A 20,845-nucleotide genomic window follows, 5' to 3' on the forward strand; every position below is an offset into this window, starting at 1 on the left:
ACATACATTTTCTTTATGCATCCATCTGTTGAAGGGCACCCAGGTTGGTTCCATAATCTAGCTATTGTGAATTGAGCTGCTATAAACATTGATGTGGCCGTGTCACTGTAGGATGCTGATTTTAAGTCCTTTGGGTATAAATTGAGGAGTGGGATAGCTGGGTCAAATAGTAGTTCCATTCCAAGTTTTCTGAGGAATCTCCACACTGCCTTCCATAATGGTTGCACTATTTTGCATGCCCACCGGCAATGCGTGAGTGTGCCTTTTTTCCCCACATCCTTGCCAACACTTATTTTCGCCTGTATTCTTGATAATTTCCATTCTAATTGGGGTGAGATAAAATCTTAGAGTAGTTTTGATTTTCATTTCTCTAATTGCTAGAGATGTTGAACATTTTTTCATATATTTGTTGATCGATTGTATATCTTCTTCTGTGAAGTGTCTGTTCAGTTCCTTAGCCCATTTATTGATTGGGCTGTTTGTTTTTTGGTGTTAAGTTTTTTTGAGTTCCTTGTGTATCCTGGAGATTAATGCTTTATCTGAGGTGCATGTGGTAAAGATTTTCTCCCAATCTATAGGCTCTCTATTCACATTATTGATTGTTTCTTCTGCTGAGAAGAAGCTTATAGTTTGATTCCATCCCATTTATTGATTCTTGATTTAACTTCTTGCACTTTAGGGGTCTTCTTAAGGAAGTCAGATCCTAGGCTGACATGGTGAAGATTTGGCCTACTTTTTCTTCTAGTAGTCGCAGAGTCTCTGTTCCAGTGCCCAAGTCTTTGATCCACAGTGAGTTGAATTTCATGCAGGGTGAGAGATAAGGGTTTAACTTCATTTTGTTACTGTGGCTTTCCATTTTTCCCAGCACCATTTGTTGAATAGGCTATCTTGTCTCTAGTTGTCTTACGTCCCTGATGCTGCTTTACGTTTCTGTGGTACCCGTTATGTGTGTTTTTCATCTCTGATTTTATTTATATGGATATTTTCTTTTTTTTAAATCAAGCCAAAGTTTTATCATTTAATCTTTTCAAAAATCAACTCTTTGTTTTCTTGATATTTTCGTCTTTTTACAATCTCAATTTCATTAATTTCTGCTCTAATGTTTCTCGTTTATTCACTTCTGCTAGTTTTGGTTTTGGTTTGTCCTTGTTTTTCACGTTCTTTGTTGGGTTGTTTATTTGACATCGTTCCACAGTTGTGAGGTGGGCGTTCATGGCTGTAAACTTCCTTCTCAAGCTATTTTTGTTGTATCCCACAGGTTTTGGTGACTTGGAAATTCTTACCATAACCCTCAGTGCATCATCCTCGCTGCCTGTGAGCAGTGAGTGTAGTAATAACACATATCTAGTGAGGTTTGCACCAAATCCTCCATAAATACTTTGGTTGGGCTTATAAAGTCCCAGACTAAGGACTCCCTTTAGGTATTGTTAAATATGGTTACCTTACCTGGGGAGATCCTGTTTGACTTACTATGCCCAAGATTTGGTGGCTTAGGCCCTCTGATGCCATTGGCTCCCTGAGTGGGACATTTTACTGCGGGCCTGTGTGCACCTGGATGACAGGTAGGGCAGACTGATCTCTGCACCCACAGACTAAAGGAGGCTGGAACTTCCTGGGCCTTGTGTGTGACGTTTACTCTTCTCTTGCTGAGAATGCAGTTGCTTCACACCCTAAAGAGAATACTGCAAGATTCAAGTGAGGATTCTTTTTGTATTTTTTTTTTTTTTTGTTGTTGTTGTTATAGAACAATTTTAGACTTGCAAAGGTAGTACACGTCCATACAGGACTGCATATGCAAGACCCCAAGAAGGAGCACCTCCCTGAATTTGTACCTTAGGTGCCTGGCTTACCCAAGGTCACTTCCCATGTCCATGCCCTCCAGTTTCAGTTTCTTCATGTTAACATCTTAAGTGTCCAAGGAAAGTTTATCAAAACCGATAGAGGAACACTGGTTCATTACTTGTAACTAAACATTAGACTTTATTTGGATTTCACCAGTGTTTCCTTAAATGTCCTTTTCCTGGTCCAGGATTCAACTCAGAGTAGCACATGACATTTTGTTGACATGCCTTTTAAGTCTTGTCTGTGATAGTTTCTCATTCTTTCCTTGTTTTGATAGTTTCGAGGAGTGCTGGTCAGGAATTTTGTACTATGTCCCTTAGTTTGCCTCCTCCTGTTTTCAGAGGACTTCAGGAGATTTTCTGGAAAGAAGACCACAGAGATGAAGGTTCTCCTGTATTGTATCACACTGGGGGTCCATGGTATCACCACAATGTCACCGGGGCTGATAACTTGACCCTCTGGGTGGTGCCTGCCAGGTCTCTTCATCGTAAAGTTCCTACTTTCCTTCTCACAGTCTGCAGTTTAGAAATGTGTTATGCAGTGCCGTCCACTCTTCAGGAGGGCTGTGGTGGTGCTGACCTTCACTCTAGGCTGAAGAAGTACTCACATATATCATTTGGCTTTTTTGAAAGGTCCAAGTGTTCCTCAGTTTGCTCCTTGGCAAACAACAGATGACAAAAGTGTGGGTGAGTCAGACAGCTCGCATTCAGTCATAGCATGACAGATGTTGGTGTCTAGTGTCCGGGTGACCAATGCTGTGCAAATGGCACGGGACTTGTGCTAATGGGACACCTGGTCCAAAGTGAGAGTTGGGGCTGCATGAGTTTGAATTGGTGGCCTGTTCACCTTAGTCCTGTTTTGGAGAACTGCACTGACCATTAGTCACTGACCATGGAAGGAGGTTCTAGAAGCCCCTGCCTGAGCCCTGCCACCAGGCATTGTTGGTGTAGGACAGTTGGGGACCTCCCTGCCAATACACAGACAGTCATAATTAATGGAGACATCACACACCGTTTCCTGAATGAAGGTAGAACTGACAACCTCCTCTTCCAAGGCTATAATTAAAGAAGCAGTTGAGAAATGTTATCTACCCAATCCTGCATATTCAAACTTATCTGTCACAAACACATTGTTAAACTCCCCCTTAGGTCTCAGTTGTCACTTTCAAATGCCTGCTTGCAGAGATGGCTTATTCCTGAGTGCTTGTGCAACAAAGCACTACCCAGGTCTTCAGTGGGAGGTGAGAGCGCAAAGCAAACAAGACTTCTTTATGCCTTCATCAATTATTCCAGCTAACCGTGCTGGGAGCAATCTCATGGAAACCCTGACCCTGCAGATGCCCTGGCTCCCTGTCTGAGTTTTGCACGGGAAGTTCAACAGCATTAGTGGAAGTAGACTGAGTAGAGCCCGGAAGTCACTAGCTGGGCTGTGCTGAAGGAGCCTAGGCTTTGGTCTTTCTGATTTAGCGTCTCAGTGCAGCAGCTTTCATTTGTGGATCCAGGATTTTTTTTTCAGGACTGGAGATCAAACTCAGGGTCCTGCACGTACTGGGCAGGTGCTCTACCTTTGCGTCACCTCTGGGCGGTGGCCGTCCTGGGGATGGTGTGCATTGCTGACCCTCTCCGTAATCGGGAGGCACCTTTCCTCTATTGCCATCTCTCACAGAACCTCTGAAAGCAGAAAGGTAGTAGGTTAGTTTCATACGTTCTTGGAGGGTCAGCCCAGGACTGAGCTGCCATTTCCCCTTCTCTGTCCCTCTTCTGCTACAGGCCCAGCAGCCTATGATGTGTGGATAACAAGAAGCAGGATTTGTGCCTTACTGCTTGCTGTATGACGTGTCATCATTGTATGGTGATCACAGATGCCAAAAGAGTGGCTCCAAATTCAAGCCTGCTCCAGCTGCATCCAGCCTGAGTTTTTATTGTCTTCTCAAGTCAGGCTGCTCTGGAATTGGAATATTAACACAAACCCATTTTAGAATTGGCCATGGAAATCCTGGAAGAGGCCACCTTGATGGGGGAGGAGTCACTCGTGGATGAAGTCGGTCAGCTATCCCAGCTGAGTGTCTGAGTGGCGCCTTCGCTGGGTCCTCTCACCAGCTTTCTCAGGCCAGAGCGGGGCATCTGCTCTCAGACTGCTCCCGAGTAGCTCAGCTGTGTGGCAGGAAGCCCAGCACGGGGCCTGTGGGCAGGTGCAGGTGCGGGTCAGGCCAGGCTCAGCTGACACAGGCTGTGCCCTGCATTTCGTTAGCTTCCTCACCTGGAAACACACCCTCTGCCCTCAAGGAGAGTCCTGGGCTCGTGGTAAAGCAGTACTGTGTACAAGACCCCTTCCTTCTTTAAACAGAATCCTACAGTCGCACAGCTATTAAGACCCAGTGGGAGCTACAGGGGCAGAGGCCCCCTGAGACTCAGAAGCCCCCTGGGGTCTTTGCTGTCCTCACAGTGCCTGCCTGTCTACTGCTTGCTCTGATGTTGAATTGGGCCACTGCCCAGAGAGCACTGCCTCTGGTTTAACCTGTGTTTTCCAGAGAAGTTTGGACTTCAAATGCACATTGCTGGAGTCACTGCAGTTGTGAGGGGGCAGGAGGCTGGGGACCAAAATGCCTCTTTGGGAGTGTCCTTGAGGAGAAGTGGGGATGGTACAGCTAGGTGACCTCAGAGGAGGGCACCCAGGAATTGGGGTGCAGTCTACACAAACAAAATACCCGATTAAGATATGTTCCTGTATTTCTGCAAGTCAGTTGCTACCTGAGCGACTCAGAGGGCCACGGAGATGGACCATGTCACTAACTTGGATGCAGCTGTGGAGGAAATGTTCTTATTACAAAGGTCCCTGCTCACCAGTGCCTTTGACACACACAAAAGTCACCCCTGTCCATTTTCAAAGTGCTGATGTGAACATCCATGGTCCATCCTTGACTTTTTCCAGAACTCGATTATTTAGACAGTATTATTCACCTACGTTATGTCACTGAATATGCATATTTGCACATATAGTATTTATAATTCAATGTCAGCATCACAATTCAGGACAAAATATGATCCTGAAATAGAAAGACCAAAATAGACGTGATTGCTTTTAAAAGATTTTAAACACGCTTCTTTCCCAAATATGTACAATTTTCAACTTTTATGCAACCTGAAATGCATGCAGCATGTTGGTAAAGAACTCCACAGGTTTTAGTTCAAAATGTTGCTGCTAAAGCTGGGAGAGACTCTAGATGCTTCAGCCTGAACTACGTTCCAAAAAATATTTTTATCTGCGACAGAAACATGGGGTGCTGGAGGGTAGGACTAAGTCTAGGGCTCCTTGGTCACAAGTAAGTGAGTGGCCAGAAGCCCAGAGGAGAGCAGATGATTCACCACTGATGAGAAGAACTGTAAATACAGGCAAGAGGCTGACAGCCACGGCCAAGGTGCCCACCTTCCTAGGATGAGATGCGCCCGGGCTGGCCTGCGGGCAGCGTCTGGACAGTTTTTCACTGAATCCCCTCCCGTTCTTATGCTTCTCAAAGCTCCTCTTCTTGCATTTTGACAAATTTGCCCCTAGTTTTCTAATATCAAGTCACTTCTGGGCAGAAACAAGCAGGATGATCAGAAGACCAGCCTCCACCTTTGGTTAGCACTGTTCTGATTGGAAACCACCCAGTTCCAACCAGGGACCACGGAAGGTGCCGGATGGGTGGAAATAGGACTTTGTGTGCACCAACTAGTCTGGTAAATAAACATTTCTAATGGGCTGTATTTGCCCTGACGAATGTTCATTTAAAAATTAACAAAATGTTTAACTTAGTGGAACAAATGCCCCAAGTAAATGTATGCCATACGGTCCCATCGAAATGCCACAAAGAAGAGGTGATCCCAAATTAAATAAACCCCAGAAGCACCATTTTTGTTTCTTCCCTGACTTTAAGTGCAACCCAAATAGTAGAAAATTAATAATAAAATACAAATGTATCTTCTAAGTACAAAGTACATAAAAACTTTGGAATTCAGAGTAAATTTTTGAGGAAATGGAATAAAAATAATTTCTCAAAGCAACTGATTGAAATAAATTCCCATCTTTAAGGTCCTGGGAAGCACCTGGTTACCTGTACTTTTCGTTCTTTATCTGTGAAATGAAGACATTGGAATGGATTGTCTCTGAGGCCTCTGAGAATTCTTATGCATTGTGACTCTTCAACCTCTGGCTCCTCTCCAGAGCCTGCTAGGTTGGTTTTGGAAGCTCCATGAGGAGAGCTGAAGAGACTCATGGCTTCAAACAATCCACCTGCCAGTCAGACAGTAAAGGTTGGAATGGCTTTCTATAAATGTGCCCGGGGTTCCTTTCTCCTCCTTTAAAAGGCCACTGGAACATTAAGCTTATATTTTGATAATTTTTCAAGATATGTTGTAACTCTGAACACCCCAAACGTCTGTCATCAGAACTAATGCCCATGTGTTAGTATTAACCTACCCCAAATACATCCCAGCTGAGGTGTGGCCCACTACACCAACTCAGACTAGCAAAACAAGAATGACCTGCTGTGGTGAGAGGTGTGTCCCTTTGGAAGTCATACATTGGAATCTAGGGCCCAGTGTGATTTATTGAGGTGGGGTCTTTTGGGAAGTGATTAAATCCTATGGGTTCCCCCTTGTGAATACTCTATCAAATAGGTCAGAGAGAGGGTCCTAGCACCTCTCTGTCTGTTGTGGTTTGAATGTGAGGTGTCCCCCAAAAGCTCACGTGTGGGACCATGTAAGAAGGTTCAGAGGAGGAATGATTGGGTTAAGAGTCTTAATGAGTGAATTAATCCCCTTATAAGATTAACTGAGTGGTAACTGAAGTGGTGGGTGTGGCTGGAGGAGGTGGGAATTGGGCGTGCCTTTGGGTATATATTTGTATCTGGTGAGTGGACTCTCTCTCTCTGCTTCCTGATCACCACATAAGCCACTTCCCTCTGCCACACTCTTCAGCCATGTTGTTCCTCTCACCTTGTGCCCTGAGGAATGGAGCCTGTGTCTAGGAATTGAGGCCTCTGAAACCGTGAGCCCTCAGATAAACTCTTCTTCCTCTGTAGTTGTGCTGTTTGGGTCATTTAGTCACAGCAGCAAAATAGCAGACTAAAACACTGCCCATCCACCCTTCCATGTCTTCTGTGGTGTGGGGACATAGCATCTGTCCCTTTCCGCTCTCCTGCACCCTGTCAGGACACAGCACACAGGCACCATCTTGGAAATAGCAGAGCTTGCTAGACAGAGTGTGAGGGTGCCTTGATCTTGGCTTTCCAACCTCTGGAACTGTAAGAAATAAATTTCTGTTCTCTCAATTTCCCAAGTCTCAGGCATTTAGCAGCACAAACAAGTTAAGACAAGGCTAAGTCTTCTTATCCAATCCCATCTTCTTCCTCCTTTTATCTCCTATTTGCCACTTATATGACCTTTGATATTTCACTTTAAAAATGTCCTTGGATCTCAGATTTTTTTGCCTTTAAAATTGGAACTTGAATCAGGAGACCACTAAGGTTTTTCCACCTTAGAGAAGCTATCTGGTTTCAAATATAATTTGAGGAATATTGATAAACAGAAGTAAGAGAAATCCACAAATAGCAGAGACGTATATTTGAGGACAGACCACGTCCCATGTGGGTATAATTGGAGAGCTCTGTCTCATTTGGGTTCACATCTTCACAGGCCAGACAGCACTGTGGTTTCTGGGCTCATCAGCCATGTCGTAGAAACGTAAGCTTCGTCATGACCTAAGGAAGCCAGAGCAGTTTTCAGTCTGGGTTTGAATGCCTTTGGTTTTCTTGGCTTCACAGGAATATCTGATTCAACTCCCTTGCCCCTTACTGTAAGGAATTTTAACATGGTTGCAGGATATGCCACATTTTCTAGGGATTAAACACTTCCTAACTCCCAGGGGTAAAAATGATTCCCTAGGAATTTCTTTCTTAATAAATGCAATAATGATAACAAGCACACACATTCACCATGTCCTTGCTTACCCTCCTTTTCAAACTGGAGTTATTTTCTAAAGAAATTTAGTTAAATACCTAGGACCTGGGGAATGTAGGTAGCTAGTTGTGGCAACTGGTTTCCCAAGCAACATGCTCTGCCTTCTTGCATTTAGGGGGCCTGAAGCATGATGTTTCCTCCCACCATCCCCTGCCACAGGAAGAGAAGCAAAGGCGGCCAGTCAGGGAGAGCCACCCACGCATTCCCAGCTAACAGGCAGCTCCAGGTGCTTTGTACTTGACTGAGAAGGGCTAGGAACCAGTTGATAATGGAGCCCTATGTCAGTGGCTAGAAAGACAAAGCTAGATGAACCAAAAAAAAAAAAAAAAAAAAAAAAAAAAAAAAAAAAAAAGGAAAGAAAGAAAAAGGAAAAGGAATGCACCACTGCAAACAGGAGGAAACATGGAGTAAACCACACATTCTTTGGAGAAAGAAATAAACTTCATTGCTTTTTATCTTCAAAGGTTTAAGATATATTGCTTGTGCTGAGCAAAAAAGTGTTATATAAGAAAAGGGAGCGATCAGAGATTAAGAAAGAGCTGTTGGATTAAAAGATAATTGCTAGAATTAAATATAAATCAATGAAGGGCTGGAAGATAAATAGAGCAAATCTCCCAGACAAGAGAACAATAGCAAAAGAGAGTGGACATAGAAGAGACGAAATAAAGGATCTGTAAGAACAATGTATGAGGTCCAAAATTTGACTAATAGGACCCAATAAAAAGAAAAAAGAGTGGAAGAAATTACATAAAAAGAGAGATTGAAAATTCTCCAAATTGAAGGTCAGAAGTATTCAGATTGAAAAATCCCACTGAGTTCCCAGAACAAGAAATGAGATCAAGGCCCAGATATAAGACTGCAGAATTTCAGAAAACCAAGTGTGCAGAAAGAGTCTTTCTGGAAATTAGAATCTGAAACAAGACCTCTTGTTATCTGCAGCGGATGCCTAAGATGATACAGTGGCATTGTCCAAGTTCTGAAGGAAAATGACTTTGAACCAAGATTGCCCTGCCCAACCACAGAGACATTACTGCATGAAGTAGGACTGCAAGCATTTCGGATGTGTGCGGATTTAAAAATGTCGTGCTGTGACGGCGACTTGAGTTTAGTCTCAAGCAAGGCAGGAACAGACACGGCAGATCCTGCCAGGCATGAGGGAAGCTCCCCAGGTGAGATGGTGTGAAAGACTTTGGGGGCCAGGGGACAGGACCAGGAGCTCCTGCAGGGACTTCTGGTGGAAAGGAGAGCTGGACTGAGTGGAACAGATCCTGCCTGAGGAGGCTGAAGCCAATCGTAGAGGGGGCGGAGAGCACACCTTAAAAAGTAAAAGGCGTTAGAAAGGTCAGGAAAAGCAGCCATGGTATCATAAGAGAAGTGAAATCAGGGCACACTGTTTGGGTGTGCCTGACGGCTTCACAGCCTTGGGAAGATACTCACACTGGTGGATTGGTAAGTTGGGAAGCAGCCTCACAGGAAAGGCAACGAGGAGCCCATTGTGTAGGGACGCAGCAGCTGAGGGTCAGGACGAACGGCTCACACTCAACAGAGCAAGAAAGGAATGTGCATTACCTCCAGGTACAAAGGACCCGACAGGAAAACTAGAATGGAGAGCACCGGCTGAATCTGAGATATGGAGAGCAGCACTCTCAACATCTCAAAGCCCTCAACACACACTGCTTCAATCACCATGATGGCGTCTAAGTAATATGAGCCCGTCACAGAGGGTGGAAGGCACTGGAAGAACACGGTGGGGAAGTCCACAGGGCTGGGGAACGGGGAAAGCTGGGGACAGAGGGTTCTTGCCTTTTACGAGTACAGCTGTACTGTTGGAGGGCTTTACTCCTGTGCTGGATCACTGGGTGGGAATTTTGCAATCGTCTACAGTTTATTGAAAAACAACAAACTGACCTTTGCTGGTCTGCGGCTGCCTGGGTGGTGCAGACGTGTGATCTGGCCATACTAGAGCTCTGGTGTTGACCCAGTACCGCGCTGAATTCCAAGCCCTCAGTGATCCCCCCAACCCCCACCGCCGGCCTCTGGCCCCACATGGGCTGCTGTGGTTCAAGCAGGAGCCCATCAGTTTCTTAGAAGGTGTTCCCCAGGTCCACCAGGACACGATCCCAGGGAGCTCTCTCGGTGGTGTCTGACTCACAAGCCCAACGCCAGGACTCCCTGGGCACTTGCACCTCGGTAACTAGTCAGGTTGAGTTTCCCAGCCTCAGTCTGCCAGGAGAGGCTGTGGCTAGTCTGAGGTGGAGAAGCCATGCCCTCCATCTGCTGTTAGACCCAGGGGCGACCCGTGAAGCAGAGTCCATCACAGAACAAAGGGAAGATGAGAAAGGGGCCAAGGTGCTGCACCAAGTCATGCCAAAAGGAAAAATGGATTTCTAAAATTAATTACAGTAGCACACCTGAAATACCTGCCTTAGAGTGGTTCTTTAATACTTGGTAGCAAAAAATGAAAAGAAAAAAAAAAATCCCGTTCCCAATTTAGTATCTATGAATAGTGGTGAGTTTTGAGAAGCGTTGATTCACCCTCCTGAGGAATGAGAAATCACGCTGTTTGGAATGTGTGTCGTTCTAAAAGCCAGCAGTTATTACAGAAACTGGATGCAGCGTATGCCTCAGGACAGATGACTGATCTGTGGTTGGTGGTTGAATGCAGAAGTCCTTTGAGCAGTAGTGGCAGGTGCTTGCTAGTTCAGTTTCCTGTCATGGTTAGGCACAGAGCTGCTACTCAGACCTTTCATCAGAACCCAAAGTTGGATAATTTCTGTGATGACCATACTTGAGGAATATCTCACGTTAGACTAAAGATTAGCTTGTTGAGGGAAAGGCTATAAAAACAGCTCTTGGACGATGATGATGGGGATGAATAAGTACAGCTGATAGCAGGATATACCCTGAGTACTTTCATGACAGCTTCCTGCCAATTTTACATGATCAACAAGTCATGAGGCCTCTCCTGGGGTCCTGAACAAGCATGGCATGGGAATGAGCCGATGCCCAACTCTACGGCCCAGTGGAATTGACCACTGCTGGTGTTGAAAGGCACAGGGAATGGACATCGCGGTGGGAGGAGCCCGAAGCAGGCTTTAGTGCTTTGGCCACCATGCACGGGGGCAGGCGCAGAAGACAGGCAAGGGCTTGGACCAGTCATCTGGTTGGCGCTCTACGTGTTTCTGTCCTTTCTCGTTCTGCCTGACGGAGAGTGATTTCAAGGGATGCAGATGAGCTTGAGAGACGGGCCAGAGCTGTGCAGCGTAAAATAAGCTAGTGAACACGGAATCTGAGCAAATGCTGTGTTCGGTCTCCACTTCTGTCCTGCTAGGGGACCCGCCATATAAACCCGCCTCACACAGGCACATTCAGATCCGATTTCTGTTGGTGTGACATCAGATGCCCAAACATTCAGAACTTCCAGAGAGGCATTCCAAGTTGACATTCCTGTAGCTTGTGGGGAATTAAAATCTCCCTGGAGACTCAGCTTTCTATAATCCAGATGTGGCAACAGACACAACAGTGTTCAGGTCTTGGGGCTGCAGAGCGTGAACTCAGGGTGGGTGCTAGGACATCCTATGTTGTTTTGATATGAAAATGAGATAAGTTTCCTACGTCTGCCATAACAAATTAGCACAAACTTGTGCCTTAAAGTGATGGGAATTTATTCTGACGCAGTTCTGGAGGCTGATGTCCGGAACAAAGGTGCCCACAGGGCACACCCGTCCCCAGGGCTCTGGGGGCTCTTCCTGTCTTCCAGCTGCTGCTGGCTCTGGAGCTCCTGGGCTGTGGTCTCAGCTCTCTGATCTCTACCTTGTCTTCCCTCAGCCTTCTGCCTCATGTGTCTGTTTTGTGTGCTTTTGCCTTTAATTTTTATTTATTTATTAATTGTTGTGGTGTTGGGGATCCAACCCAGGGCCTTGAACATGCTGGGCAAGCACTGTGTCACTGTCCCCAGCCCCGCATTCTGCTTCTTTAAAGGACACTTTTCATTCGGATTTAGGGGTCACCAGGATGATCTCCTCATCTCTAGATCTTTAACTCATTATATCTGTGAAGACCTTTTCACCTAGATAAGGTCACGCTCTCTGGTACCCTGGGCCAGGACAATGGATGCACCTACCATAAAGGTCGCCCAAGTCAAGCTGGAAACCTGAGAGGCAGGAGCTCCTGGGAGTCAAGCACGGGCAGCCATGTTAGGAGTTAGGCTGGGTGAGGCCTCTGCTCAGTCCTGGTGCAGGTCTGTGGGCAGCCCGGGATGGGCTGCTTAGCCGGCCACTGCAGGTGAGGCCCTGAGACAGGCACGGTGCCTGTGTCGGCACTCCCAAGCCATTACCACGGGAGAGGGTTTATTGCTGGAGTGGGTTCCTTACAAAAGGGCAAGCTCGGCCCCTCTCGCCCTCCGCATGCTCTCAAGCGCTGGCTCTCTCACCGTGGACGCCTTCTGCCCTGGTCTGATGCAGCAAGAAGGCTTTCCCAAGGTGCCAGCCCTGGATCTTGGGCTTACCAGCCTCTGGAACCATGAGCCAAATGGTTCATTATAAGGTTCCTGGTCTGTGGGATTCTGTTAGAGCAGCAGCAAACAGACTAGAGCATCGAGGGAAAGCAACTGACAACCACGGGAAAAGACTGAGTGTTCCTGTATTTGTCAGCTTTGCCGCCGCGCGCACAGCCTCGCCCTGCTGATGGCTTGCGCCTCGGCTATTCTCTCCTGCCTCTGAGACACCGGGTCAGCAGCAGGCGCGGTACCGTGGCTGAGCTGGACTTGCAGGGCTCAGCTCATCTTGGCGTTTCAGGCTGAAGGGAGGGGACTTACTGTTCCTACAGTGGCAGGCAGGCGCTAGAGACCTGGGGCCAAAACACAGGCTCGCGTGCAAAGGCTCTGCTCTGCCCGGCAAGTGTCCGGTCACTGGTTTGCCAGTGACCAGAGAGTTTTTCATGGCCTGGCCCAAGTCCAGTGACGCAGGGGTATTCGTCCCAGGAACTGCGGTGCAAAGAAACTGATGATCAGTGTGATATGTCACCTACTTGCAGTGGAGCCAAGTGCTGGGAGTGACAGTCCAGTCCCTATTCAACTGCGGCAGCATCTCCTGGACCCCACGCTCTGCCCCCACCCCAAGTCAGGAGGCCCCACCAACCAGTCTGCCCAGGAGAGTTGATCCCCTGGCTGGACCCAGCTCAGCTGAGCATTCGTCCCAGGGCAGCAGGTAACACTGACATGCTGTCCCTCCAGAAAGCCGTGCGGTAGGACACGGGAAATGGGATGCTGGTGTCCACTGGCACGCCCAGCAGCCCTCGCCTCTTGGCTGACGGACTCGGGGATCAGGGCGGTTGGGGGTTTGTGAGCTAATAGCCACGCTGTGGAGGACATCCTTGCCATAGCCCTGAGGCCACAGAGGGTCCTTGTAGATCCCAAGGGTTAATCTGGACTTTTGTCCCCACTTGCATAGGGTAGGATTGGTGTTTACGTCCTTGTGGGGAAGATTTCTACTTTGGTTGGATGAGAGGCCTAGAGAGGTGTTAGCTCCTGTCCCCACATAGTAGGGGCTCCGGGTTTAGGCACAGCCAGCAATCTCAAGGCATGGTAGGCTCGGTAGTACTAATAAAGTGGAGGACGGAATCCCGTAGGTCTAATAAGGGTGTTGGTGGCGTGGCGCAGAATCTGGCATGGTTGGGGACGGAGGGTTAAGGAGGGCCTTACGATGTTGGGCCTCACTTTCCACCGAGGTCAGCGCGCCTGCACTGCCGCGGGTCGTAGGCTCCCTCTTCACGCTCTTCCCTGGCGCCACAAGTTTCTGGGGCTCAGGTTTCGTGTCGACAAAGCCTCATCACTGCTGCTCCCCCTCTGCTCCGAGGAGGGATGCTACCCCTTGGACTTCTTTCCGGCTGGAATCTAAGCAACCAGGAAACAGGAACCCCTTAACCCCAGCTCCCCCCAAGTGCTCTCTTGCCCTCGGATGAAGAGTGAGAGGACTGTGAAACTAAGTACAGGATCCCCCTCCACGCCACCCTGCCTCACCTCTGCCACTTCCAGATGGATGTGTAGTTCTGGCCCATGCCACACCATTGAATCTCTGGCCATCAAGGTTGTCTGACTTCCCCTCCTACAGCCCTGACCACAGGGAAGGCTCCAGGCCCTCCTCTGGTCCAGCGTGGCCTTGAGCAAGGCTTCCTGCCAGGCTCCTGTTCAGAGGCAAGCTGTCTGGGAGTCAGAGTAAAATGCCATGTCTGCCAAGGCCCTCGGCTTCCACCTGCATGTTACCACTGACCCCGTGTCCCTCAGAGGCAGGCACTTAAAAAACAGCAAAGGATGAGTGATCCCCAAGCTGTCCCCTGACAGAGGCCCCTCGAGAGAGTCATCCTAGCTGGTCTCTGCTGGCCAAGGCTTTATAAAAGCTCTTTCATCGGCAATGGAACAGCTAACATCCCAGGGGAGAATCGGGGTGTAAGGACAGAACACCTTTGCATGGCATGCCATGTGGGTACCACTGGGATTTGATGTCTGAGGACATCTCAGGAGCAGCATTTCAATAGCCAGAGTGTTGAGTTGTCAGAAAGCTAATTATTGAGGGGTACTTTTCCAGACATTCGCTCCTATGGTGAACATTTGCCAAATCTTCTCTGTGCTAATGACTCAAGAAAAATATAAAAGAAAAATGAGTCTCTGTTCTTGAGATGCTCGTGGGGAGATTCCCAGACAGGCACTGAGAGGACAACATGACACCTTGTGAAGGGATAGTTACAGGTGCTGCCTGGGGCCAGACCCTGGGGTAGGGCTTTACCTGAATCAGTTCACATATTACTCCTAAGGCCCTTCTTCTTCTTCTCCTCTCCTCCTCCTTTTTTCTTCTTCTCCTCCGCCTCCCTCTTCTTCCTCTTCTTCCTCCTCCTCCTCTTCTTTTGTCCTGCTTCTCTTCTACTTCTCTCTTCTCTTCTACTTTGTCCTCCTCTTCTCTTTTTGTCCTGTCTCCTCTTCTACTGCTTGTCCTGAGTGGCAGCCATAAGAATATGTCTCTTAGGTCTCTGGCAGCAGGTGAGATTGACCAGGGACTCCTGAGAAATCAGCTGCACTGCTCACTCTCAACCAATGACGTGGTGATGAGGAGATCCTAAGGCATGTCTGCTGCTGAGGGTCCTGGGATTTTGCTTTTGAGGGATTTTGGTTTGGGGGCCCCTTGGTGTTCTTGCCCAACTCCTCAGAACTTCACTGCAGTCTAAGGAGCTTCCCACCTCCTCCCCCACCACCACTGTCCTCTCTTCTGGGGACAGATTGCATCCTGCCCTGATGGTTCTCCCTCTTATGCCCTTCCTGTGTACTCTCACATGAATCCCTCTTTAAAAAGTTATGGCAGGCTTAATCCCATCTTGAGATCTGCTCCTCAGTGGCCTGAACTAACAGCTACAGCTACTCTCAGAAAGGTGAACCTATGTCTCTTGTCTTGGGAATTAACAGCCACATCTTTGTTCAGAGTTGTAAAGACCCTCTTCAGGGCCCCTCTGAGCTCCATCTCCCATTTCAATATATTTCTACTTAGTTTTATGACAAAAGCTGCATCCAACGTGCTTCTTTTAGGTGCTCCTTGCTGGACCGCTCCCCAGTTATCTGTCTTCCTCCGTCAGAACCAGGGCAGGTGTTCTGGGTCACATGCTCCCTGATTTTCTGCAAGGCAAGCTTTTGTTCTCTGGGTCTTCCCACTGAGAAGAGCAGACCTGAGCACAGACATTTCCCCTGAGTGTCATTAGTTTTCTGCAACGAGCTATGAGATGCCAGGACTTACACACTGTGCTGAAAGACCCAGTAGGGTAAAAATTCCATGCGGTCTAAAGCAGTTTGTATTTCTGTTTGTGTGTAATTTGTTGATGCATTAGATGTCTCATCCTGTCCCTATTTCTGAAATGCTACCCTGCTCTCTCTTTTGAATGTTTGACAAATTTCAAGTAAAAACTTGGTAGCGAGAGCTGACTGCATACTCCATTTGTGGATTGGTGTACAGGTCAATCTGTGGGTGGTTATAGTGTAATCTCATCTTTTTATTCTTTCAATCTTGGTCACATATTATACAGAATTCCAGATAGAGCTACAAATATAACATATAAAAAATAAAAGAGAAGAGAAATCTTGTTCTTTCTCAAGGCTTGCTAGTACAGGAACATGAAACAACAATTTATATTTTATTTTATTTTTTTGCACATAAGGCACGTGGTCTCATGTGAGCCTAGTAGAATGACCAGGAAACCAAATTTACTTGAGCACTTGTGAGTTTATGTGGCACCTGGGGAAAAACAGTATCCTCATCCTCTACCAGCTGGAATTATTCTGTCTTCTGATTCTGTATTTGGGAAAAATTTTTGGTTTATATTTGACCATATATGGTGCAAATTATAGTAGCTTTCACTTAGAGTCGTGAAGAATAAGTGAGATAATCTATATGATATGCTGGAAAATGTCATGTATTGTCATCTGTACCACACTGTCATCATCGCCACCATCATCGTCACCATCAAAGCCGCAGCCGCAGAGTTCGCTCTGCCAGAACTGCTAACGTGCTCCAAAGCCACAAGAGAAAAGCAGGAACCAGCTGTTTCGCCCTCTTGGTAGGATAAGGATAGCGCATTAAAAAAATACTTAAGCTGAATCTGGTTCTTGGAATAAATCAGAACGAATGGCAGAAATGTTCCCAATGGCTTCACCAAGGGCTTTGAGTGCTGATGGAGCAATAAGAACCTGAATGAAAAAGAAAAGAAAGGAAAAAATAACCTTCAGACTCCAAGGTCACCAATTGTGAGGAGTGAGGAAATTTCCCAGTGGCAGCTGTGGTGGACTTCAGAGGGCAGGAAGGAGGCAAGGGCCACGTCAGCACTGTACTGCAGGTTTTCTGCACACCTCTGACTGGCTGGGATTTTCCAGCCTAATTTCATTTACATTTCAAGCCTGGAGTGTTCAAATTTTAAAACGTTTCCTAAAACAAATCAACAGTGTTTAGGATACTGAATAAAAGGAAAGCTGTCACCGCTTTGCTGCTTAAGGACCAAAAGGGAGAATTTCAATGAAGATTTAAATGACTTTGGAATGTTTTTGGTTTCTGCAAAGAACAATAGTCACCAAGGCCATAATATTGGACAACGGTGAGATAAGTGCTTCAGAAATGCACTGAAACTCCTGCATCCATCCTCAGGGGGCCTCGGGGCTCTATTTGGGCTGCTTTTAACATTCTTCAGACTTTTAAACCTCATATTTTTGTTCTCACTCCAGCCAGCCATTGTCAACAGGAGGAAAGAAGAGGGAAATAGTTTATGGAAATGGAAGTTGGAACGGCTGTGGAACCAACCTAGGTGCCCTTCAACAGATGAATGGATAAAAAAATTGTGTTATGTATACACAATGGAATATTATTCAGCCATACAGAAGAATGAAATGAGGCATTTTCTGGTAAATGGATGGAACTGGAGAATATCATGCTAAGTGAAATAAGCCAGTCTCAAAAAACCAAAAGCTGAATGTTCTCTCTGACATACGGATGCAAACACATAACAAGGGCAGGGGGAAGAATAGAAGTCCATTGGATTAGACAAAGGGGAATGAAGGGAAGGGATGGGGAGTGGCAATGGGAAAGGCAGTAGACCAGACATCACTCTGTTCATACGTGAATTTACAGCCATTGTCCCCTCCACATCATGTTCAACCCAAGAATGGGATCTGATTAGAATAAATCGCACTCCAGGATGTATCATACATCAAAATACACTCCACTGACACGTGTGTCTAAACAAACAAATAAAAATAAGACAAAGAAAACTGAAACTGATAATCAGGAATCACACAAATGTCGGGCCCAGGGGTCTGGGCCTGAATTTACCACCCTATGTCAGTGTCCACCAGTGCAAGTGCAGCGGATGGGTGTGCGGGCTGAGTGTGTCCTCCTTCAGAGGGCGAGCTGGAGTCCTAACCCAGTTCCTTGGAAGGGACCTTAACTGGAGGGAGGGTCTTCATAGAGGGGGCCCTTCCCAAGCAGGGCTCTGACCCAATACACAGGCATCCTTAAGAAAAGGGGAAGTCAGGACCCAGTTGTGCACACCAAGAAGAGCCTAGCAGTGTGGAGAGAGAGGTCGAGGGCTCGCTCTTCCGGCCACGGAGTACCTAGGAGAGCAACACATCATGGATCTGGCAGAGAGGCAGGGGCAGCTTCCCCACGTCTCGGAAGAAAGCAACCCTGCTGACTTCTCTGCCTCACACCTCCTGCCTCCAAAGTCCTGAGAGAGTACACATCTGTTGCACAAGCCCTCCAATTTGCAGTACTTTGTTAGCAAGCCCCAGGGAACTGAACCTGGTAACATAGCGACAGGCACGAGGGGATGAAGCAGACAGGGCAGAGGGCGAGGGAAGGCAGCTGTGTTCCACACCTCCGTGTGATGTTTCTTTTGCCAAAGCTGCTCCAAGAAACTCACCCTATCACTCACTATGTGTACACTACTGGAGGCAGTAGAAACAACCTACCAGGTGCTGAGAATAAACAAGACAGGGACATGACAGATGGGGTCAAAGGAGAAAACTGTAGAAGCACCCATTATTTGGAGTCATGCTGCTGCCCAGTCCTAATCCACAGAAAAGAATGACTTCCTGGGGAGCTACATCTGTAGAAGATAATAGGTAACCTTTGGTTTCTTTCTGCTGCTTCCTGCCTCCTTTTTCCTTAACCTCCAGAAAATCTAAAGCTGTTTATTTAACTAGTTCATGTATGTTTTTCACTCCAGGGGATGGGTAAGATTAGATTATTGTTCTCAAAATGCTTAAAATATAGCTGGGAAACTTCTATTGCTATAACCAAATACCTGGATCTGAGTAACTTAAAAAGCAAAGAGGCTTTTTTTTAGGCTCATGCTTTTCAAGCCCGGAGGGACCAAACACTAAGACACTAGCATATTGGCAAGAATCTCCTGGCTTCATCACAATAACGTGAAGAGGCAGAAAGGGAACCGGTCCTGTGTAGAAGGGAGAGAGAGGTCACACGATGAGAAAGGAGCCAGACACCCAGGAGAGGCTGGGCTTGCTCTTTTATGAAACCTGTCCTCAGGAACGAATCCAGTCTCCCCAGATCTGATCCACTTCCTGGATATGGCATGAATCCATTCACAACGGTGGGTCCCCTGGGAAATAACTGCCTCCTACTAGGTCCACCTCTTCAAGCTTCCAGCACCTCAGTAGCACAAGAGCCTCCGGGGAACGAGCCACACCTAAACCATTTCCATGAGGGACGAAATACCCAGGGATTTTAGTGACCTCCCAGGAGTCACACAAGCTCAGTGCCAAAACACAGGTGGACCAAAAAACAGGGCAGACAAGATCTCCGGCAAGTGCTGCTTCCGTTGGCTGTCTGCACTGGCCTGACTTCTCTGCAGTATCGAATGGCCTTGGTGACAATGAGTATTCTGGCTGCATTCATGACCTCAGCGTCAGTGTTACTAAAGTTTCATTATTGAGTGCCATGAATTCTGAAAGTTTTTAGTAGCTATCTTCTATCTGGTTCATAAAGTTCCTTTCTATTCTTAGATTTCTCAGAGATTTCTTCTATAAAACAGGAATACAGTTTAATTTTATCAAACGTCTTTTTAAAAAATCTACTTAAAATGTTTTTTTCTCCTTTAATCTCTAATAGGCTTAGTTATATGAATAGACTGAATGATATTTAATCATTCATGCAATCTTAGGAAAATCCCAATGGATCGTGACATTTTTTTTTTTTTTTCACTGTGATGAGTGGTAAGTCGTACTTTCTAAATGGGGCTTCAACAAGATCTCTTCCAAAGGCATAACTTCTTACTTCTTCCACTGGAAGGTTGGGTTGATGTTCCCTCCCGGAGATTCTAAATGTGCCAAGGCTGTGAGGGCCTCCCAAGGTCAGGCTGTAAGGGAGAGACTGCTTCAGCTCTTGGCACCCAGCCACAACCTGGTGAGGAAGCCCCCAAATCCCACTGCAACCCTTGCCTGAAGGGGGACTGTGGGTCCAGCCCATGGTCCAATAGTGCTGCCAGGACAGTCAGTATCAATGTGACAATGTATGAAGGAACAATTCTGAAGGTAGATCCTCCAGTCCTCAGCGAAAGTGAAAGTACAGTTTTGCTGTGAATGCCACACTCAGCCCACTTCACAGGCTTGTGAGTAAAATAAAATTGAGTTTGTTTTAACACTAAAATTTGGAGATGTTTGTTATGCAGCCATACATAGTTGATACATGATAACTGTTCCACTTACTAAGATATTATTTAAGAGTTTTGCATCTACCTTCATAAGGAAGATTGACTCATATTTTATTTTCTTGTATTGCCCTTGAGGACTGGTTTTTCATATCAAAGTCATACTGCCCTTTAAAAATGAGCTGGGAGGTGTTTCTTCTTTTTCAAGTATGAAAATGTCTGGGTAAGGGTGAAGTTATTTGGTCTTTAATGTTTGATTATTTCAAAGCCTGTGTAAAAAACTATCAGGTCTCAGATCTTACGGTTTTTCTTTCTTTTCCACTGACAAGTTTATTGAAAAGTTGGGATCTATTCTAATTTCCTAAATTCATTTTTTGGGACTCTCTTAGAAAACAGTCCACATAATCTAATCTTCCAGTAAAAATGAACTAACAGGTTTCACTGTAACTACATCATGTCCTTCATTCATTGATACTTTTTTTCTTTTCTCTCTTCTTTCCCCAGGAGGCTTGCAGAAAAGGTCTATTTGATTCATCTTTTGGATAGTCAGCTTTTCTTTACTGCTCATCTTTCTAGTTTCTAATTCAACTAGAAAGAAAACTGATGGAATAGTTTTCATTTCCATTATTATCTACCTTTATCTTTCTGTCCTTCCCACATTTACCTGGTATGTGTGACTTCTTTTTTTAAAAATCACTTTTTGAGGTGAAACCCTCGCCGTGATTTTCTGGTACTTTCCCTCTTTGCAAACCTCAGGGCTCAGCAGAGCACAGATGACCTGTACCCGTACTCACACTCCAGCTCATTTTGGC

This window comes from Sciurus vulgaris, assembly GCF_902686455.1.
Source record: "Sciurus vulgaris genome assembly, chromosome: 6".
Taxonomy (NCBI): domain Eukaryota; kingdom Metazoa; phylum Chordata; class Mammalia; order Rodentia; family Sciuridae; genus Sciurus; species Sciurus vulgaris.